Genomic DNA, 23348 nt, shown 5'->3' on the forward strand with positions numbered 1-23348 from the left:
CCTAGATTTTTATTCCTGCTCCAGCCTAAACTAGTTGCTGCACAGTAATATTCATGAGATTTCTCTTTTCTACCTTCTTAGATTAAGACATTATTCTTGTTACCTTTTTCTGTTTTCACTGTAGTTTTGCTAGAATGCATCCTCAAGTAACTTCCATGTGCCATTGACTGTTGTAAGCCTGAAGTTGTTACAGTGAACAAGACAGAGGGAAAAGGAAAGTTCTCTCTTGCTATGCCCTTGGGTGAGGACATGTTTTTAAAAAGTAATAATCAAATGAGTTCATGAAGTAATAGAAGCCGAGGAAGAGTTGAGATGACTATAACAGATGGAAAATATCAGAGAAATAAACATGGACTTGGAATAAAGTAATTGGTACCTTTGTTATTCAAAACCTGGATTCCCAATTAATAAATGTGAAAGCCAGGATTCTGGACATGGTCATCCTGCCCAGCTCTGTCATGTGTGGTGAATCAGTCCTGGAAATGTGGATCAGTTGGTCTAAGCATGGTGGAGGTGTGATGGGGGCTTGAGTGTCAGGGTGTGCCAGCTCCTCTGTAGACTATGGACCATCTAAGGAGTGGGTGCAGGGACCTGGGAATGCCTTGCTCCCAGGACTTAGGCAGGTAGGGCAATGAATTGTGACTTCTACCCTGGGAGAACAATTTCCTACCTATTTCTTCCTTTTGTCTCAGTACTATAACAGCTCTAAATATTTCAAGGTTTTAGTGAGGAAGGGCACTACCATATCTTCTTCCCTTGGGAACATCCATGGCCTCTGACACAGAGGCAGGCTGCTGTTCCTGGCTGGCAAGGAGTTAACACCAGTGGCTCCCGGGAGAACCATTTCCTAGGCAACAGTGGCCATCCCAGGGGAGGGCCTCAGCTGGATGTGGGGTGTGGGGAAAATGTTCTTCCAGACTCACCACCCCCACCGCCTGGTGCCCTGGAGCACTGGGCTGGTCCGAAGGACATTTCTATTTGAAGAGGTTCTTATTTTGCCAGCTGGCTGAGGACTAGGTGCTAGCCTGGGAAGGCAGCTTGGGGCAGTGGAGGAGCCCTTTGACCTTTAGAGGGGACTTGCTCCTGGGCAGAGGTGGGAGTAGGGGACAGTAGGGTTCTCCAGCAGCATGGGAGGCTTGCAGGGTTCTCTTCATCTGTCCTTGAGAAAAATGTGACATTCATTCATATTCATTCTTTCTTCACATAGTAAAGGGAGGGCCCACTGTGTGCAAGCTGGTTCCAGGTGCTAGCCCAATTCCTACCTGTCATGGAAAGTATCCAGGGTAAGAGAAGAGAAATGATAAACAAGTAAATGAGTAAATACAAGGTCATGTCAGGTGCACCAAGGGCTCTAGATTGAATTAAAACACATGCATTGGCATGTGTCAGGTGCTTGGAAAGAGCTTCTCTGAGCTCAGACCAGAACACAAGCAGGAACTGGTCCCAGGAAGATCTGTGAGGATAAGTATTACAAGCAGAGGGAACAGCATGCACAGAGGCCCTGCAGCAGAACCAGCCGGGCTCTTTTAAGAATTAATGGAGTTAGGGACAGAGGGAGAGAGAAGTAACCTTGGCACATCCCACATTGCTTTCTAAGTAGGGGTTAGGAGCTGGGATTTTATTGTAAGTTTAATAAGAAGCCAGCACTATGTTTGTGCTAGGGGTTTGATGTGATCTGCTCTGTGTTTATTTGTTTGCTCGATGTTGGTACTGGGACTGGAGCTCCAGGCCTTATGCTCTCACTTGGCTTTTTCACCCCAAGGTTGGCTTTCTACCACTCAAGCCATACCTCCAATTTCAATTATTTTGCTGGTTAATTGGAGATAGAGAGCATCACAGACTTTTCTGCCTGGGCTGGCTTCAAACTCCATCCTCAGCCTCCTGAATAGCTAGGATGACATGCATGCCACCAGTTTGCTCTGTGTGTGTGTGTGTGTGTGTGTGTGTGTGTGTGTGTGTGTGTGTGTGTGTGTGTGTGTGTGTGTGTTTTGTTGTTGTTGTTTTGTTGGTCATGGGGCTTGAACTCTGGGCTTGGGTGCTGTTCCTGCACTCTTCAACTCAAGGTGAGTGCTCTACCACTTGAGCCACAGCACCACTTCCAGTTTCCTAGTGGTTTATTGGAGGTAAGAGTCTCACAGATTTTCTTGGGCTGGCTTTGAACCGTGATCCTTAGATCTCAGCCTCCTGAGTAGCTAGGATTATAGGTGTGGGTCACCGGCCCCCAGCTTGCTCTGTGTTTTTAAGAGTGGCTCTGGCTGCTGTATGTCTAGTGGACTGCAGGAGAGCACAAAGTGAAAGGCAGGAGACAAGTTTGTGGTAATGACAGTCACTGAGAGATGATGATAGGTTTGGGACAATGCATTACTGGGACAGAAACACTATGCTAAGACAACATCAATGTCTCCATTGTATTCTAATTAGATAGGGAAGAATTAGAGGGGCTGAATGAAGTTCTCAGGGAAGAGGGAGAATATTGGACTGTTAGAGGCTAGGGTAAGAGGCAACTTGTTCTACCTTATACTTCCTGGTGGCCAGGAAGTACTGTCCCCACACCAGTGCAGTTTGCTGCCAGGGGCTCCTGCTTAGGCCTGAGGAGCTTACCCTGTCCTTCCTGTTCAAATATCTCCATGAGTCTGCAAGGGCCTGGAAGGGCTGCTTCCCTCCCCCTAACAGCAGGATCACGAGAGATTTATACCTAGAGCTGCAGAACCAGACTGATCCAGATTGGCCACCACAGAGTGACCTTGAACAAGTCAGTTAGCTTCTCTGGGCCTCCCTCACTTCATCTGTAAATCAGGATCACCAAGCTCCTATCAGCCCCAGCTGGGTGTGAGAAGAGATTCACTTGCTCAGGGAAGTTCTTTGCTGTGTCTGATCTGTTGTAAGCACTCCAAAAAGGGATCCTGTCATTGTTGTCATCTTTGATATAGTGACTATTCACCATGGATCCAGCAACAGGATTAGTCAACTCCTGCTGCTGTAACAAAACACTATGGATGACATCACCTCAAACAACAGTTGTTTATTTCCCTATGGTTTTGGGGATTGCTGAAACTCAATGTTTTCCTAAGACTTCCTGGACTGCAGCTCTGGTGTCTCTTATTATTATAAATACACTAATACTATTAGATTAGGGCCCTACCCCTATGGCTTCACTTAATTTTAATACTCCCTAAGAACCCTCTCTCCAACTACACATTGGAGATTGGGGCTTCAACATCAGAATTTTGAAAGGCACAATTCAGTTTATTGTACCCCATTTCGCCTTACTAAGATTCATGTTTTCCTGAACTTAAAATTGGAGCTGCCACAGTTAATCCCTTAATTCTAAAATTTAGGTAAAAGCCTCTGGACACTTTTTAACTATCCAGCATTGGGTGTCCTGAGCTGGTAGGGAAAGACCTCAGTTGCATGCACTAGCTCTTATACACATAACACTCAGTCACTAATTTAGCTTGTGTATGACTCGGGTGAGGGAAAGCGAGGAGAGGAGGCATCCAAAGTAGTTATTTCTCTCAGTCTTGATGGTTAAGGTGGGTGGGGGAGGACTGAACAAGAGGAGAGTTGTTGGGAGGAGCCTGTCTTAAGGGAGCAAAGGGCATGGTGGAGGTTTGCATGGATTTAGTTAGGGGCCGTGGAGGAGATTGGAGGAGATACCATAGCCAAGGCTGGTAGCTGGAGGACAGAGAATTGAGCACTGAAAGAGGGAGGACACAGATATGACAGCAGATTTGGCTTTGGAACAGGAGGCCTTGGAAGAGGGATGGAACGTGCTCTAGCAGCTCCAGGGGTGAGATTCTGGGGACCAGCAGACATGGGGCAGAGCTGGGAGATTTGGGAAGCTAAAGTACATTGGGCTTGTCAGAAGTCACGTGGGGGACACACTATTTGAACAGAGAACGTGTACTCTGTGGATTCCTGAGCCCCAGGAGATGATCACAGGTACAGACACCAGACAGTGATCACATGGAGAAATAGCTAGACATACACACAACCCCCTGCAGATCCTTAGCCCTCACAGTGGCTCCACAATGGTTGAGGAAAAAGGATGACAGCACCCTTTCACCCATCCAACCAGTACTTCTTTTTCTATGTGCCAGTCCTGGATCTTGAACTCAAGGTTTGAGCCTTGTCCCTAAGGTTTTTTTGCTCAAAGCTAGGCACTACTTGAGCCATAGTCCCACTTCCAGCTTTCTGGTGGTTAATTGGATATAAGAATGTTAGAGACTTTTATTTTTTCAGTTGTGGGGCTTGAACTCTGGGCCTGGGCGCTATCCGTCAGCTCTTCAGCCCAAGGCAAGCATTCTACCACCTGAGCTACAGCGCCACTCTCTGTTTTCTGGTAGTTTATTAGAGATAGGAATCTCACAGTCTTTCTTACCTGGGCTGGCTTTGAACCGAGATCCTCAGATCTCAGCCTCCTGAGATGATAGGATTACAGGCGTGAGCCACCAGTGCCTGGCTGGCTCACAGACTTTTATGCCCAGGCTGATTTGAAGTGAGATCCTCAGATCTCAGTTTCCTAAGTAGCTAGGGATTACAAGTGCAAGCCACAGGCCAACAAATACCTCTTAGACCATACTGATGCCCAGTGTTAGGTCACACTGCAAGTAGGCACAGGTCCCTCCTCTTCAGTGGAGCAGGGTTAGTTGATTATGGATAATTAAGTACAGTTAGTGGAGAAGTTAAGGAAGCAATCTTAGGGGATAGGGAAGGCTGAGAGAACTCTAACAGGGTATATGTGAGGGATCATGAGGTGCCAGGAGCCTGGTTCTGGGGAGCTTCTGTTCACTTCTGTCTCTACTTTCTCCCTCATGACTATAGAGATAGTAGATAGATAGATAGATAGATAGATAGATAGATAGATAGATAGATAGATAATAGGGCTTGAACTCAGGGCCTTATATTTGCTACGCAAATGCTCTACCACTTAAGCTGTACTCCCCCAGGCCCCTTCTCCTCACCTCTAGCTGGCTGTAGTCTTAGGACCCCAATGGTGTGTGGCCTTTGGCAGACTGCAGAGGGATGCTGAGGATATCATCCCAGCATGGAAAGTGTCCAGAGCCAGGCTTAGTGGGGAAGGACAGCTCTTCAGGTGCTCCTGGGGACCTGGATGTGTCCCCAGCATGAGCCCTAGCAGCATTCAGCAGCTACCACTAATGAGCGCGAGGGTGGAAGACGATGCGGTCCTCAGAGCCACATCCCTCTGTAATTGGGCCTGCACGCCCGGGCTGCCTGCCCTCATTATCCCAGGGCCATGGTGGGAAGAGAGAGGGGCTGGATGGTTAATTAAAGAGGCCTGGCGCGCCTAATTGCTCAGAATCTGAGTCAGGCAAGCTTTAGACTAATTGAGAGTCCAGCTTACCAGCCATAAGAAGGCCAGGCTGGGCTGTGGACCTGTCTGAGCCTAGGATAGCATTGTTACCATTCCAAAAAAAGTGGTTGGATCTTTTCCTGGTCTCTGCCAAATGCACCCCACACCGTGGGATCAGGGGAGCTGTCATGAGAAGTTTGCTGGGTTTTGTGTGCTGATGCCTGATAGAGAACGGATATGATCAGCCCAGCCTGCATTTACTTCAAAGCCCCTAGGACAAATCTAGCTCCATGAGGTAGCATAGCCTCAGACCATCATGGAGGAAAGCTACAAGGAAGGCACTGGAGCAGACCTGCTCCCTCTTGTACTGGCTTAGGGCCACTTTGTTCTAAGAAGGTGTCCTGCTGAGAGTCAGCCCAGAACCCCTGCAGGAAGCTGGCAGTACCCTAGGCTGGGCAGAGTCTGCATTTCCCCCTCCCCCCAAATCATAGCCTTCCCCTAAAGCCCCAGCTTGCCTCATGATTCAGAGTTGGGGACTTGTGTCTGCTAAGCCAAGGGAGGAGCTGACGGAATTTCAGTGCCACCCCTCTGTCTGCCATTGGAGAGGACAATGGAAGAAGGCTGAGCCCCTGCCCTGTCCAGGATAGTTTCATTTCTAGTGCTCAGCCCTCCACCCTTAGGTGGTGCTTCTAGCCCTGCTGCACAGTGTTCTTCTCTGTAGGTCCTGACCCCTGAGGACTCTACATGTGTCCTTGGGGTTTGGGACACACCTTGAGAGGATCTCCTGGATGGGAAGGCATGAACAGTTGAGAGAATTCAGGTGCTGATGAGGTCCTCACTTGGAATGGGTCAAGGACCAGCAGGATGGACATCCCCAAATCCTTGTTGTAAATGTAATTCTCAGGACCCTTTGACATAATATCTTCAAAGCTTATGCATATTGAAGCATGTATCAGGGTGTGTGTGTGTGTGTGTGTGTGTGTGTGTGTGTGTGTGTGTGTGTGTGTGTGTGTGTGTGTGTGTGTGTGTGTGTGTGTGTGTGTGTGTGTGTGTGTGTGTGTGTGTGTGTGTGTGTGTGTGTGTGTGTGTGTGTGTGTGTGTGTGTAAAACTCAGGGTCTGGGTGCTGTCCCTAAGCTTTTTCCACTCAAGGCTAGTGCTCTACCATTTGAGCTACAGCTCCATTTTCAGCTTTTTCAGTGGTGAATTGGAGATAAGAATCATAAGGACTTTCCTGTGTGGGCTGGCTTTGAATTTTGGTCCTCAGATCTCAGCCTCCTGAGTAACTAGGGTTACAGGTATGAGCCTATTAAAGGACTGGCATTTTAAAGGTGACTGACTCATGCATTCATCAGGGTTGGACACCTATATGGCTCCCAGATTTCAGCTATTGTGAATAATGAAGCTGTCTATAATAAGGTGTACAAGTCTCTCTGGGACCCACTTTTTGTCCTGCAGAGTGTTTATACCTAGCAGTGAAATAACTGGATAATTTGGTAAGCCTTTGGGTAATTTTTTTTTTGAGGAGTAACCATACTGTTTTCCATAGTGGCCACACCTTTCCCACCACTAGTTCTCAGGGCTACAAAGTATCTGTGGTTTTCAGCCTCACACTCCAAATTAGGCTGTGCTCAAAGCAACTAGTGGCTTTCATTTCCCCATGCCCTTTCCAAACCTTTAGCTGCCACCTATGTGTGTGTTGGGTATCAAGGGAGGTAGGGGTGGGAAGGCATGGAAGCATTTGCAGTTACCTTGAGCAAATAGCCATGTCATCTGAGTTGCTTTCAAATTGGCCTCACAGTGTTCTTTCTCCTCCTTGGCCAGATTCAATGTAGAAGACATGTGTTTGTGCCTCATTATAGAGATGGATTTTTTTCATTCTGCTACTGATGGTTCCTAAATTCTCAGAAAAAAAAGTCACTTAATTCACCTGCCCTGAGGGGCCTGCTCTGGCTGCTTGCCCGTCACCAGGTCTGTTTGGTAGGAATTGAGTTGGCTTCTGTTGCTGGGATGGCAAGATTGGACCAGACACCCACCCGTGCAGCTTCTTGGAGCATACACCTTGCTCAGGGTGCTCAGCGGAACATCTCCATTAAGGCACACTTTTTTTTTCTTTTTCTTATTTGGGGCCTGCAGAGTGGCTCTTAGTCCTCCAAAGAAAGGAGGAAATAACTGCCACTTAGTGCTATTCAGAGCCCATTCTCTTCTCCCCTGGGTGGAGACCTGTGTGTTGTTCATCAGGACAAAAGGTGGGCTGGGGACCAATCTGCCCCCTGGTGGCAAAGCCTAGAGCTTGCTGGACTGACATTAGCTTTCTGTATTGAGTCAGTTCTAGAGCTCTCTGGACACTATAGCTCCCAGGGTGAGGAGGTAAAGGTGCCAGGCCTTCCTTCAGGAGCTCATAGCTGTTGCTGAAAGATGCAGTGTACTATGAGGTAGGGCTATACAAGTGGAAGCAGGGAGTGAGGTGGGAGCAGGTCCTGGAGAGAAGAGGGGTGGCCCTCACCCCAGGGTGGAGCAGATGCTAGAGCTAGCCCAGCCTGGGAGGAGGGGATGACCAGCCAGGGCAGGGATGGAGTAGTTGTAGCTCCGTAGACAAGTGCAGCACTTGTCGTTTGGGCAAATGGGGGAACCAGCTAGGGAGAGAGCAAGAAAGGCAGTGTAAGAGAAAGAGAAAGCAGCAGGGGGAGAGCAGAAGGTGGCCATGAAGGGCCAAACATAGACCGAGAGAGGGAAAGAATGTCCAGGGTATCAGGAAAAGCCCCATGCGATGTCTGGCCTTTCTCCTATGGGCAGCAGAGCCCTCCAAGGGTGCCAAGCAGGTACAGGAATCTTGGTTCAGGGACAAAGTCCATGGGAAGGCTTGGCAGCAGGACTGTGGTGAGCTAGAGAGAACATACTGATACTGAATCCCCTAATTAGCAGGAACCAGGGCAGGATCAGAGGTGAGAATGTCTGGCTATGAACTCACTAAGAACATGATGCAACAGATATGTGTGCTTCTCTTTCCTACCTGTGAGGCAGGCAATGCTGGAGGGAAACGTGTGACCCCAGTCCTAGTCCATCAGCCCATTCAGGACACCTGCCATCACACAAAAATGAGAAGGAGGGCTGGGGAGGTAGCAGGTAGTAGAGCACTTGCTTAGCAAGCATGAGGCTCTGGGTTCTAGGCCCAGCAAAGCGAAAAACAGAAGTGAGAAGGGACAAGACTTCCTTTCCATCTGGGTTATATATTATTGGTGTACACCAGGCAAAGGGGGCCAACTTTGGTGGTTTGGGGGCTCTGATAGGTTAAAGAATTGAATGAGACAGAGTCCCTTTATCTTCATACAAATTCTTTCTGTATTTTATTTTTAATATTGAGGATTGAACCCTGGGCTCAAGCATTTGAGATAAGCACTCTACCATTGAGCTACACCTTCAGCCCCTCTTTTCCTAAAGTTTAAAAAAGTAACAAGCATCCAGGTGCTATGGCTCACATCTGTAACCCTAGCTAATTGGAGGGTAGAGACTGGGAAGATCATAGTTCAAGGTCAGCCTAGGCAAAAAGTTTATGAGAGTCCCATCTTAACAAATAGTCTAGGTATGGTGGTATCTGCCTGTAATCCCAGCTGTGTGGGTGTCTTAGCTAGGAGGATCTCAGTCTGAGATCAGCACAGTCAAAAATTTGAGATCCTGGGCTGGGATGTAGCTCAGTGGCAAAGCGCTTGCCTAGCAAGTGCAATGTCCTGGGTTCGATCCCCAGTACCAAAAAAGAAAAGACAAAAAAATACAGTTAAAAAAAAATTTGAGATCCTATCTTTTTAAAAAATAACCTAGCTGGGCACTGTTTGCTCATGCCTATAATCCTAGCTACTCAGGAGGCTGATATCTGAGGATTGTGGTTCAAAGCCAGCCTGGGCAGGAAAGTCTGTGAGACTCTTATCTGCAATAACCTACCACACAACTAGAAGTGGCACTGTGGCTCAAGTGGTAGAGCACTTGCCTTGAGCTGAAGAGCTCAAGGTCAGAGCCCAAGCCCAGAGTTCAACCCCTATGACCAAAATAATAAAATAATAATAATAACCTAAAGCAAAATGGGTTTGGCATGGCTCAGGTGGTAGAGCACCTGAATATCAAATACAGTCTTGAGTTCGAATCTTAGTATAGTAACAAAAAAGTGATACTGTTGCATAGAGATTTAATCATCTGTATTCTGCCTGCGCCTCTCTTTGCCTTGGTTTCTTACCTAGAAAAGAGAATAATCAAAGTGTTTTGTCTCAGAGGGTGAATGTGAAGACTGAAATGAGGGAAGTTTGTGCTAAGTTCATAGGAACAGTTCCTGTTGCTAGTAACTTCTCAAAAATTATACATATCCAGCAGTACATATGAAAGTAAAATATTCCCTCCACTCCTGACCTTAGCAGCCAGTATTTTCCCCTTCTGCCCCACTTGTCTCCACTTTCAAATGTACACAAGCATTTTAAGCATTTATAAGAGGACTGTAATATACTCCTTATTCTGTGACTGTCTTTTTTCATTGCTTTTTTTTTCACTTGCTAACGCCCCTTCCATATATATATATATATGGGAGATATATATATATATATATATACATATATATATATATATCCCATTTTCTCCCATTTTTAGGAGTTATAAGGGAGTTTTTCCCCACATTCCCAACACAGCCTCTTAGCGGGGCAGTTCTGGGGTAGTAGAAGTGGAGAGGACTGGGCCCACACCCTCCCATCTTGTTTCCAGCTAAGTCTAGCCTTTTCCTGAATCTTTCCCAGGCCTTGGTCCCCTGTTGCCCTCTGGTCACACTTCTCCCTGCCCAACATATACAGATACTCTTCCCACCATGTCCAAAATCCAGTGGGCATGGTTCAGGTTTATTTCCCAGAAGCCTTCTTGGTCCTTGTGTAAATCAGAGGACAGACATAGTAAAGTGGAAAAGGGTGGAGCATGCTGCCTAAGTCCATAGGTAAAACACACCCAAGACCAAGCCTAGTCATGGCTAGTTACGTGGTCTCCCCATGTGACAACCTTGGATGAAAATTCCATCTGCCTTCTGGATCTTCCTAGAAGAGGAAATGGTTGGATAAATGACTCTCCCAGGCCTTTCCAGCGGTTTCCTCCTGGGAAACTCAGGTGCAGTCCAGCCCCAGCAGCAGTGACATCTTCCAATCAAGGAGTACCTCTGGAACTCAGCCCTCTCTGCAGGTTCTGAGAAAGCAGGCTGGATTTTCTGGGCAACTCACATGTCCTCTGAGCAGGAGGAGGAAGCTATGTGGGGTTGGCATGTGCTCTGAGAGCCTCCTCTACCTCTGATAACACTGTAAAGCCTGTGTCCCTGGACACAGGCAGGCAAGAGGCAGTGTGTATGTCGTTTTCCAGATGGGGAAACTGAGACTGAGAGAGGCTCACTCATCCTGGCACAGCAAAGACTTTACATTTCAGAGCTGGGAGAAACTGGCAGTAGGAAACATTGTTGGCAAATCTGCTTAAGGCTCTTGCTGGGAACGATAATTCTGTTCAGCCTCTTGTCCTCAGTTGTGGTAAATAGCAGATAATGATATTTCCAGCCCTCCGTGGGGCTGCAGGCCACACCTGGCTGGCTGCCCTGCCAGCTGCTACACTTCCAAAGACCTGTGATTTTTTTCCTCCCTCGTTTCCTCTTTGTTTCCACCTGGGCTGTTGCCCTACAGCTGTTTGCTATTCACTCTGAAGGACTTCAGCTTACCTGTTGATGGAATCCCAGGGAAGTAGGGGCCAGGTGCCCTCCCCTCAAGGCTCCCTGCAGATCAGACCATAAAACCAACAAGCAAGCTGGGTGCTGGTGGCTCACACCTGTAATCCTAGCTACTCAGGAGGCTGAAATATGAGGATCACAGTTCAAAGCCAGCCTGGTCAGGAAAGTCTGTGAGACTCTTATCTCCAATAAACCTCCGGAAAACCAGAAGTAGCGCTGTGGCTCAAGTGGTAGAGCACTAGCCTTGAGCTGAAGAGCTGAGGGATAGTGCCCAGGCCAGAGTTCAAGCCCCATAATGGACAAAAACAAAAATCAAGCGAGGGCTGGGGGTATGGCTTAGCATAGAGCGCCTGCCTAGCATGTGCAAGGCCCTGGGTTTCATCCTAGTACCACAAACAAAACCAAGAATCAGGTTAGTACCTTCCAAATTCTTTCCTTGCCCTCATCATCCAGAGAGATGATTCTCCCAGGGTTACAGATGGAAAAACTGAGGCTGGCAGGGGTGATGATCTGCCAGAGATATTTCTACCCAGAACCACACATTCAAGCACAGACAGTTTGGCCCTCCAGGGAGGGAGGAAGAGCTCCCGGGTCTGCCAGTCCTGCCACTATAGGGCCCCCTGCCAGGCTCCTAACTGCTGCCAGAGGCCTATTTCCTTTCCAGCTTATTCTCTGCTCCTCTGCTTGTTCATTTAGTTCAAGTGCAGCTCTCTCTGATCACATCATCCCTCCCCCTTCCCTGAAATCTGAAGACTTCAGTGGCTCCCTACTGCTTGCAGGATAAAGTCTAAAATGCCTCCACATGGTATCCAGGGTCCTCAGTCTACTCTCTGGCTGGGTGTGCTAATTCTACACGGCCCTGATCTACCCAGGTTCTCCTTGGAGCTCTGGGCCAGCACATCACTGGGCTCCCTAATTAATCACTAGTGAGTGCTGTTGCTTCTGGAATGTTAGATGCTCTGGGGGTGTTCATCTTGTCAGCTGTATTCTTTTTCAGATAAAAACAAAATGATTCCTACAGGTGTTTGCTGGCTGGGAGGATTCACGACACTGGAGAGAACATGGAGAAGGGGGAGGTTGTTTGCACGGAGGCTGACCTAGTGACAGTCACAGTAACTCCAGGAAGTCAGAGACCAGTGGTGCATTCCTCAGACAAGTGGGGCTACCAAGGGGGGTGGGGTGCACATGCCTCTGGCCACATTGGCAGAAGGAGAGCTGGAGGATGTGGGCTGACTTTGGCCGGGGAGTCTGTGCTGACTGGGATTCTGGGAGCCCAGGACTCACTATTTTATCCTGCAGTCACCCAGGACTCCCCACTCTTCATCTGCTCTTGGTGGCCCAGCAGTTTCAGTTGGGCAGTGGAATGACCGTCTGGTACTCAGTTTTGGGTCCCTCCTGCCTCCCCCTGGGTCCTGGCCCCAGAAGTGATCCTTCCTCTTCTACATTCCCATCCCACCAGCCCAAGAAGCCCCTCCCTCAGGCCCATGTCCCGTTCCTCTCGCTACTCCCTTCTCACTGGACTTATAGAAGCAGGGCTGAGCCGTACCTCCTCATCCAACTGCCACCCAGCTCTGCTCCCCAGGTCTGTACCTCTTAGAGTTTTCTTCACTTAAACATTTATTGAGCACCTAATTGTTCTGAGACACAAGCCAGGCCTTAGAGCTACCTCAAAGAACAGGACAAGTGAGTCTGGGACCTCCTGATGTGTCTATTCCTGGAAGCACAGTGATACCAAAGTCCTCCCTCATCACTTGAGTTCCAGTGCTCAGTAACACCATGTGCCATGCTGCCTTGCTCCCAGGCTCTGGCCCTGTGTATCAACCGCAGCTGGACCCTTCCAAGAGAGTCCAGGAAAAGCATAAAAACCATTGATGCCCTGGTCCTGTTGTTCCCATACTCCTCCATGTTGTGGTCAGGCCTTGGAAGGACTCAGGACCTGCCTTCCAAAACCCATAAGGACCTAAGGATTCCATTGGTGCTTAGGAATATTCTAGAAAAGAGCCTCTGCTAAGAGTATGGAAGGAAGGTAAGATTGGCTGGGAGAGTAATAGGGTCCATGTTCTGAGCAAAGGCCCTTTTCCTGAATCCTAGGTCTGAGCATGTCTCTTTCTCTCCTTACATACTATCACAGGCCTCCCTGCCTCAGAAATTCCAAGTCCTATAGCACCTTATACTTGTCACTCAGCCCTTCCTCTCTTCTAGCCAGCCATGTGCAGGACACCTGCAGCATTAAATATGAAAAATGTTGTGACTGGGGGGAGTAGCTCAGAAGTAGAGCTCTTGCCTAGCATGTGCAAGGCCCTGGCTTTGATCCCTAAGCTTCAAAAACAAAACAAAACAAAACAAAAACACCATGGCCTCAGAGGGGTAGTCACAGAGATATACAATCCTACTCTAGGGATGTCACACTGTGGGATATAAAGGGTGACTCACTGGTGCTTTCTGGGAAAAATCAAGGAAGAGCACGTAGATGTTCAAGTTTGTCTTGAGTATATATAGAAGTTTACCAGGCATGAGATACAGCGTAGGCCAAACAGGAAAGCAAAATAAGTTTTGGATGCTGGGTATGGGTGGCTTGTATCTATAATCTCAGCTACTCAGGAGGCTGAGATCTGAGGATCATGGTTCAAAGCCAGCCCAAGCTGAAAGTCTGTGAAAGTCTTATCTCCAATTAACCACCAAAAAAAGAGGCAGAAGTGGAGATGTGGCTCAAGTGGTAGAATGCTAGCTTTCAGCAAACAGACAGAGGTATGGCTCAGATGGTAGAGCCATTAGCCTTGAGCAAAAAGGCCCAGCACCCAGGCTCTGAGTTCAAGCCCAGGAGTAGCGCGTGTGCATACACGTGCACGCAAGCGCATGCATACGCGCTCACACACACATGCACACATACACACACTAAAAGCCTTTGGGAGCAGACAGAAAATATGTATGGTTCTGGCATGAAGTACTTGGTGATGAAGGTAGATGAGGCTGGAGAGTTACATGAGAACCAAGCAAGGAGATTCTCAAGTGTGTGTATGCGTGTGCATTGCACGCGCGAACATGTGCGCATCTGTTTGTCCATCTCTCTGTGCATCAGTGTTTGTATCATCCCTGGCAGCCTGTAAACCTCACCATGTCTTCTAGCCAATTCAGGGCCTGGTTGTAGCAGTTTTAGGAAGTGGTGACTGAGTGTCATTGACATCATTGGCTCTGACTTTGGCTAAGGTTGCTCTCCAGACTCCAGGGATGGGATGGTAGAGGCTAACCAGAGGCCCCTGCTTTGCCCTCCCAGGGAGAGAGTAAGTCTTCCAAAGCAGGGCTCTGACTTTAGGGAATGTGGGGTTAGGCCCTAAAAAATATAGGAGAAGTTAATCAAAGGGCTTTCTTCTACTGGTACATTGTCACTGAAGGAAGTCATGCTGTGACCTGGGATTACCCAAGGGTGTCAGACTCCAGTACCAAGCAGCTCACCAGCAAATCTCAGCTGACTCATTTTCCATCCTGACCCACAGGGATGGGCTCAGCCCTGCTGGTCTCAAGCCCAGGCTTCCAGAATTGCTAATGAGTTGTCCAGAAATCGAAGACCTCCAAAGCCCTGTTCTGAGATTCCATTAATTCACTTGTATAGTTCACACAAACTCAGGAAAGTCTTAAGTTTTCAGGCTTATTATAAAGGATTTAACAAAGCATCCAGATGACAAGGTGGATAGGGTGAGATACAGAGGAAGGGACATGGGTCTCCTGGAGTCCACAGTCCTGTGGGAACCTCCCTGAACCCCACCAACCAGAAGCCCCCACACCCTGCCCTTTGTTTTTATAGAAGCCTCATTATATCAGCAGGGTTGGTTACTCAAACCTTAGGGGAAAGGGCACTCTCTTCCCTCCCTCTCCTAAGTTTAGGGGTAGGGGTATGAGTCCAAACTTCCCATCATGCCTTGGTCTTTCTGGTGACTAGCTATTGTAGGGGTCACCATCTCATGAGCATAATGTTTACGCCAGCACTGGAGTTTGAACTTACGGCTTCACACTTTCTCTCAGCTTGTTCCTTGACAGCTGGTACTCCACCCCTTCAGCCACACCCCTACTTCTGGCTTTTTGCTGGTTAATTGGAGGTAAGAGTCTCTTGGTTTTGTCGGCCTGGGTTGGCTTCCAATTGTGATTCTCAAGTCTCAGCCTCCTGAGCCGCTGGTATTAAAGGTGTGAACCACCAGCCATGGCCAAAAACAACGAAAAGGTAGTTTTGTCACTGGAGATTCCTGGGACATTATGAGCTATGTGTCAGGAAACAAGATGATGACTAACTACATATTCATAATATCATAAGTCCTCAGAGAGGCTCCAGGTCAGATGTGTAGAGACCATACAATTTTCGAATCAAGGTCTGCCTGACCAGCCTGAGCTCCTTGAATGGCCGAGGTTGACTACAGCTAGCATCCTCCCTCCATGATGAGGCTTCTTCATCCTCCTGGAGGGGGACTCACTGGTTGTTATGAGCTCAGGGGCTTCTGTGAGGGGCAGGATATTTTCAATGTGCAGAATGTAAGAATGGAAATCTTCAACAGTGTCTCTGAGAATGGGACTCCTTTAACAGAGCCTGAGCCAGATGACTTCCAGGCAGCAGGTGCCTCTTGATGAGAAATGTCTGTGGGAGGCCTTGGGAAAGCACAAGTTGGTTATGCAACCAGGGCCTGGCTGGAGGAGGTAGAGCTGGCTTTGTCTGGGGTTTTCAATTCCCTACATTCATGTTCCTAGTGTGACCAGCGTCTGTCTAGGCAGTGGCTGCTGTTTCTCTTCAGGGGACAGCTGTGGCCACCTGCTTTCTCCCTAGCAACCTCAGAACCAGGGGCATCCATTTTCTGCACTTATAAGCATCCTTCTCAATAAATGTGAGGGTCCTGGAGTGCAGAAGAGGTGGGATGGGGAGTGAGGCCCTCCCTCCTCTTCCTAACTTTCAAGACCCCTGACCAATGCCCTAAGCCACCTATGCACTGTGCCATTCTTGCAAAAGCTAAAAACACACTGTAAATGTTGAACATTCACTGGATCTAACACAAAGTATGCTTTACATAAGCTTATTTTTTTTAGTCTTAGATCTTCTTCCCCTGGACTAGGGAAGTAACCCAGGACCTCACATATCCTAGGCAAGTGCTCTACCAATGAACCATTTCTCCTAGCCCAAGCTCTTGCGTCTATATTATGGACTAGGATGCCCATTCTGGCTCTGTCATGTCCTCTTGTATGTGAACTTGGCCAAGCACCTCAGCATGGCTGAACCTTCAATTCCTCATGCATGACATTCAGATCATCAAGCCTCCCTCACAGGGCTGATGTGAAAGTCGGCGAGACTAAATGTGATAATGATTATGTGTGCTGAGCGCTGAGTGTGGTGCCAAGCATGGAAAAAGTGCTCAATAAATGGTGGCTATTATTGTTATTAGGAGTTGTAATTCTAAGTAACCATGAGGCAGGGAACAAGATTTATGTGAGCCAATTTCCTCCATCACTTGGGCCTTCTCCTGACCTGACTGCCTCCCCGCCTGAAGGCAGCTTGATTCCAAAGGCAAGGAAGATGAATTAGAGAGTGGCCCGCTGCTGTGGGATGGAGGTGGTCTTTACCTATTGTCAGTCCCCCAGTGATTCAGATGGAAACATAAGGACTGCAGTCTGGATGCAGGCCAGGCTCAGGCCCTGTCAGTTCCAAAAGCCCAGGCTGAGAGGTGGGGTACAGAACAAGGGACAGCTTCTTTTAGGGCTGGAAGGAGCTGAGGAGGATTTCAGGATGCAGATTGGCAAGTTGGCTCAGGAACAGGGCCAGGCCCTGCACGTCATACCAGCTCTGGGAGGCATTAGAGTCGTGTTAAGGATCCAGGATAGAGCTGACCCCAGGAGCTGTGAGTGTGGATTTACATATTGATTTACCATTATCACTCACCCCTCACAGAAAATGTGTTATAACTTGGTACCATACAAGTTCTCCTGAAACACAAGCTCTTTGACTTTAAAAAAAAAAAATAGTCCTGAGATTTGACCTCAGAGCCTTAAGCTTGCTAGGTGGCAGGCCCGCTACCACTTGAGTCACAACCCAGCCCAGGTTTGCTGTTTTAAACCCACAACCTGGAAGTGGAGCTGTGGCTCAAAGCTGTTTGCTCATAGCCTTGAGCAAAACAACTCAGGGACAGCACCCAGGCCCTGAGTGCAAGCTCCACAAAGACTAAAAAGTAAAAAATTTGATTAAAAAAAAAAAAAAAAGAAACCCGCAACTTCTAATGGAGTGACCCCTAACCTCTTTGATTGATTTACTAACTGATAGATAGATTTTGGCTTTTCCAGGTAAAGCCTCACTATGTAGCCTGAGCTGGCTTTGAAGTTTCCATTCTCCTGCCTCAGACCCCTGAGTGCTGGGATTAGATGTGCTACCACACCTGATTCAAGTGTGTTGGGTTTGTTTTTTTTTTAACTTATTGCTTCCTGTAGTGTTCTTGGCCCACCCAGCACACCCCTTGGCTTTGTTGAAACAGCTCATATGCCTTCTTTTCCCTGGATTTCTGGAAAATACACCGAAAACCCCAGCCCAGTCTCCCACAGGTTCACCAGGGCTAGGAAGAGTTAATGAGGTGAGGCACTGTCCCCTCACCTACCCTGCCCACAGTAACCAGCCAGCTGGGGACTCATCTTGTTCTCTGTATCCTGATTTCCTCTATCAGACACGCACACAGCGAGACACAGGCCCAGAAATGATCCACGGCTACATCTAGTCATGATTTCTTATTATGTGCTCTGTGAATGTTAATAATCACGAGCTGATGCTGTTGCCTTTTTTAACCCTCCCCTCCACTCGGGACGCTGTGGTGACTGGCTGTGAGTGGCAGGTGGAGGGAGGCGTGTGTTGGAAGCTAGTCCTGCAATCAGCAGGAAATGATGGGACTTTCTTTCAACTGGAAAGGCAGCTGAGGGCTTACATGGGTCTGGGGCTTGCAGGTGGTCCTCATAGTACTAGTAGCTCCTCTGAGGAAGGGGAAGGACCTGCTCAGTATGGCAGGCAGCACAGCCTTTGGTAACCCAGGATGAGGAGAGGAGGCCCTGGCCCACCTGCCTGGTTCTCCTGACTACTGGCAGGGAACAGGGAGAGGGCCAGAGGCTCCTAGGCAGGGCATGGAATAAGAAGCACGTGAAGTAGGACTAGCCTTCCTTCTGCAGTGCTTTTCCAGTGACCACCTGGCTCCTAGCTCAGGCCAAGCAAGGCTGGCATTCTTAAGGTTGTGCCTTTTGAGGCTGTGTTTGTGACATCATTTGCAGTCCTCTGGAGATGGGACCCTTGAGGCCTTCAACAGGCCAGACCCTGCATGCTTTCAGCCTTGCTGGCTGCTCAGGCCACGTCCCAGTGAATGGTAAGGGGGGCCAGGCTGTACCCTCTCCCACTCAAGGCTTATGGAGAGAACGGTGGGGTAATAGGAGCCAAGCCTGTCTTAACTTGGTATACAGAGGGTGAAGTGGGGTCCAGGTAGGAAGAGGAAGCAGCCAGACCTTGCTTATACTTAAGGTTCAGACAAATCTAGGTTCACACCCCAAACCGGCCATGGTCAGGTTACTTATTTATAAGCATCTTATCCCTTGATTTTAAAACAGATCATCATGAAAATTGAATGAGATTCTACATGAAACATCCACATTGGTGCCAAGCATAGTGAATAGATCTTTATAATGTGTATATCATACTGAGTGCATGTCTGCCTCCAACCCTCTTCCCTGTAGGACTGGTAGCACAGCTGCAGACTATGTCTCACAGTTGAGTAGGGCTGAGTTGAGAGGACTCAGTGACCCAGTGACCCTGTCCTGGGAGGGATGGGAGTACACAGGCCTGACTATCTTCATTTGAGCTGCAAGTCATCTGATAAGTCCTGTCTCTTGTTTGTCTGGGCATAGGCTGTCAGTTTCTTAAGTCCATCTTTCAAAAGTCCAGATCTTGTAGGAAAAAATGAACTTGGGGTAAATAATTGCCCAAAGCATTTTGCATAATAATAATAATAATAATAATAATAATAATAATTCTGCATATTGATTTATTTATTTTGTCAGTGTGGAGTTTGAACTCAGGGCCTTGTCCCTAAGCTTTTTTTTTTTTTTTTTTTTTTTGGTCTGGTTGTGGGGCCTAACTCTGGGCCTGGGCGCTGTCCCTCAGCTCTTCAGCTCAAGGCTAGCACTCTACCACTTGAGCCACAGCGCCACTTCCGGCTTTTTTCTTTTTGCTTATGTGGTGCTAAGGAATCGAACCCAGGGCCTCATGCATGCAAGGCAAGCACTCTACCACTGAGCCACCTTCCCAGCCCTCCCTAAGCTTTTTTGCTCAAGGCTAGTGCTCTACCACTTTGAGCCACAGTGCCATTTCTTTCTTTTTTTTTTTTTATTTAATTTTATTTTATTTGTGAACATACTGTACAGAGGAGTTACAATTACATGGGCAGGATAATGCATAGATTTCTTACCAAGCATTGCAGCCTCCTCCTTTGTTTACCCTTCACATCCCTTCCCAGCCTCCCCCCTCCCCCCCAATCCCAATCCTTCTCCTTTCCCCCCCCTTCCCCCTCTCCCCCCCCCCCCCCCGCACCGACGTTGTAAAGCTCGTTTTGGACATGACAACTTGTACTTCTCATTGTTGCAACAGGTCCACCTGTATCCTTAAACAACTGGTTTTTCCCCATCTCCTCCACAAGTTATACTGACATCAAATATAGTGAAAGCAGGGGCACAGTGCCATTTCTGAGTTTCTGGTGGTTAATTGGAAATAAGAGTCTCACAGACTTTTCTGCCTGGGCTGGCATCAAACCACAATTCTAAGATCTCAGCCTCCTGAACAGCTAGGATTATAGGCATGAGCCACCAGCGCAGGGCTTTCCTTCCTTCCTTTTTTTTTTTTTTTAAATTCAATTCTGGATATTGAACCCAGGACCTCATACTAGTGTTCTACCACTTGAGTCATGTCCCTAGCTAGCCCTTTGTTTTGTTTTTTTTGGGGGGGATCCAGTCATGGGGCCTGAACTCTGGGCCTGGGCACTGTCCCTCAGCTCTTCAGCTCAAGGCCAGCGCTCTACCACTTGAGCCACAGTGCCACTTCCGGCTTTTTTCTTTTTTGCTTACATGGTGTTGAGGAATTGAACCCAGGGCCTCATGCATGCAAGGCAAGCGCTCTACCACTGAGCCATCTTCCCAGCCCCCTAGCTAGCCCTTTTGTTTCTCTTTTGTTTCTGTAAGAGGGTCTCACTAAATTTTCTCAGGTTAGTCCCAAACTCTAGAACCTCCCACCTCTGCCTCTCCAGTAGCTGAGATTACAGGTGTGTACCACTAGGCCCAGTCTCAAATGGATTTTGATTTGTCATTATTTGATTAGTATGTTGGCCTATCTCCTCCCAGATAGTTTTGTGTCTAAAGACTTACAAATCCATTCAGCATGTATACATTTGTATGTGGCCAAGCATCATACTATAGCAAGCTTCTTTTTTGCTTAACTGATCATGTGTATCATTCTATTTCATTGCATATTCAGCTTTGCCAATATTTTGGCCTCTTTTTCTATATATATCATCATCTTTATTGTTGGTATAGCTTTCACCTAAACATAATAAGATTGTTTTCCTTTTGTAGATTTGATTTCTAGCATCAAAAGCACAGTACAGGGCATGAAGCACATACCTGAGTATGAATGTGCTGGGTCCATTTATAGGCAGCTGTTTCTTTTCCCTACTTTATTAGCATATTTGAATTATCTTCTGTCAACATTTCTTGGGTAGGGGGCCCAGTACTGGAGCTTGAACTCAGAGCTTGGGCACTATCCCTTAGCTTCTTTGCTCAAGGCTGGCACTCTACTACTTGAGCGACAGCTCCACTTCTGACATCTCAGTGGTTAATTGGAAGTAAGAAAATCATGGACTTTCCTCCCTGGGCTGGCTTCAAATCTCAATCCTTAGATCTCAGCCTCCTGAGCAGTTGGGATTACAGGCCTTAGCCACCAGTGACTGGCTGTCTGTCAACATTTGCAGTATTGTTCGTTCCTAGAGAGCAGCCATCTCATCTACCAACTTTAATTTATTGAATGTTTGGGGAAGTTATTTTTCAGCTAAGTGATGGTTGTCTGAGCCAGGGTTTTACTATGTTGTCTAGGCCCATCTTGAGCACACAAAAATATAATCCTCTTGCCTTAGCCTTCCTAGTATTGTAATTACAGGCATGTACTAAAATGCTGGGTGGTTTTGCTCATTTATAAACTTTTCCATTCAGAAGGGTACTCACTGAGGACAAAAGAATTATATCTTATTCATCCTCAAAATTCCTAAACTGTCGGGCATGGTAACAAATATCTGTAAGCCCCAGCAATTGGAGTGGAGGCAGGAGGAACTTGAATTCATGGCCAGCATGATCTACCATATTTTTTTTAATCCAAAACTAAAACAAAAGCATCCTAAAACAATGCCTTACATACAGTATTGAATAAGCATTTGTTGAATTGAAACCTCAAATATTTTAAAATTATTCATCTTAAGCAGGGCACAGTGGCATGCCTGTAGTTACAGCTACTTTGGAAGCTGAGGTGGGAGTATCTCTTGAGGAGTTTGAGACCAGCCTGAGCAACATAGCAAGACTCCATTCTAAAAATATAAATAAACATCCCCTCTCCTTTGTCCCTTATGTTCACTCCCTCATTCTGCAAGCAGTCATAGTCCAGGCCATAGAACAGGAAGATGAACAGAAATAGACATGGCCTCTGCCCTGTGTGACAGCCCAGTGGAGGGAGTGACAGTTGTCCCAGCACATACAGCTTGAGGGCAAAACTACAACCTTGACAATGGAAAAGAAGAGGCAGCAACCCATAATGGAAGTTCTGACTGGGTAAGAAGGCAGGAAAGGCTGCCTCAGGGAAGGGGTATTTTTTAAACTGAAGTCTATAGGATGCTTCAGTCAATGAGGAGACAGTGTGGTCAGGTTCATCCCAAACAGAGATTGTGGTGTGTGTGAAAGTTCTGTGGCAGAGGCAGAACAAGAATCAGGGACTGAAGAAGACTAGGGCAGAGAGTGGAAGGCAAGACGGTATAACAGGAATTAGGTATCAGCAGAAGCCAGTGAGGAGATAGGGTTCAGTCTGAATAGATATATCATGCATATGCAGAAGGGGGTGGTCTCCATGAAAAGCAATGGGAAGGCTGATGGATTTTAGGCTGGTAGGGATGGGAGAAATGACATGCAATCCTGTCTTTGTGTCTTGGAAAGATCAATCAGGCTGCTTATCTGAAATCAATTGGAGGCCAGCCAGTGTGGGTGTGGGGACACCTGCTTAGGGTCCCATGGTGCACAGGCAGTGGCAATGTGGATTAGGGAGAGGTGGAGAGGGGGAAATGACAGGTTCAGAGGGTATTCGGATGGTTTGGGTACCCAAAGAGTGAAGAGCAGGGACCATAGCTGGGAGGGGGCTCTTTAGCTGCATCTTTCACTGAACAGGATTTTCTGGCACTGAACAGGATATTCTGTCAAAGGACCTCACCATGCATTGTGCTCAGCACTCTGTGAATCATCTCCCTAATCTCCCAACTGTGGCAAAGGTTCCCTGTCACCATTAATGAACAGATGAGGAAAAAAGACCCAGAGAAGGTGCCATGTTCAAGGGTCATCCTGCCCTAAGCATGTGGGAGCTCCTCCCTGTGATCTTGAGGCTGGGACATACATTTGCAAAAGGATGAATGGAGAGATTGAGACAAGAGTGAGGAGGGGATGTTTGGTCTGAAGGCCTAGTTGGCACTTGTGCTCTGAGTCCATCCTAGAAGCAGAGTGTGGTTTATCACTCAAATATAGTTCCTGACTGCCAATGTGCTGTTGCCCAAAGCACTTCTACTCAAGGAAAGCCCATCCAGCAGGAAGTAGATGGCTTCTCTGGGCCTGGGCCGTTCTTGACAGTCAGAGGCTCCATTGTGAGTTGGAAAGCTGGTCACACTCTTTCACAAAAGTTTTGTTGTTGTTGTTTGTTTGTTTTTTGTTGTTTTTGTTGTTGTTGTTGTCAGTCATGGGGCCTGAACTCTGGGCCTGGGCGCTGTTCCTCACCTCTTCAGCTCAAGGCTAGCACTCTACCACTTGAGCCACAGCGCCACTTCCGGCTTATTCTGCTTATGTGGTGCTGAGGAATCGAACCCAGGACCTCATGCATGCAAGGCAAACACTCTACGCACTGAGCCACCTTCCCAGCCCTTTTATTTTGTTTTTTTAGGGAAAAAAATACACCAGCTTCTTAATTTTCAGTGTTGGAACTTAGAAACAAAAACCAAGCCCTAAAGGGAAAA

General features: G+C 47.6%; 1 protein-coding gene across 12 annotated transcripts in view; it reads left to right on the forward strand.

Moving 5' to 3' along the window:
* Window positions 1–23348, forward strand: part of Rph3al (rabphilin 3A like (without C2 domains)) — a 161804-nt gene that overhangs the window by 59611 nt on the left and 78845 nt on the right. The window lies entirely within an intron of this gene.

The sequence above is a fragment of the Dipodomys merriami genome, unplaced genomic scaffold (genome assembly GCF_024711535.1).
Source record: "Dipodomys merriami isolate MVZ:Mamm:240054 unplaced genomic scaffold, mDipMer1.0.p SCAF_19, whole genome shotgun sequence".
Lineage (NCBI taxonomy): Eukaryota > Metazoa > Chordata > Mammalia > Rodentia > Heteromyidae > Dipodomys > Dipodomys merriami.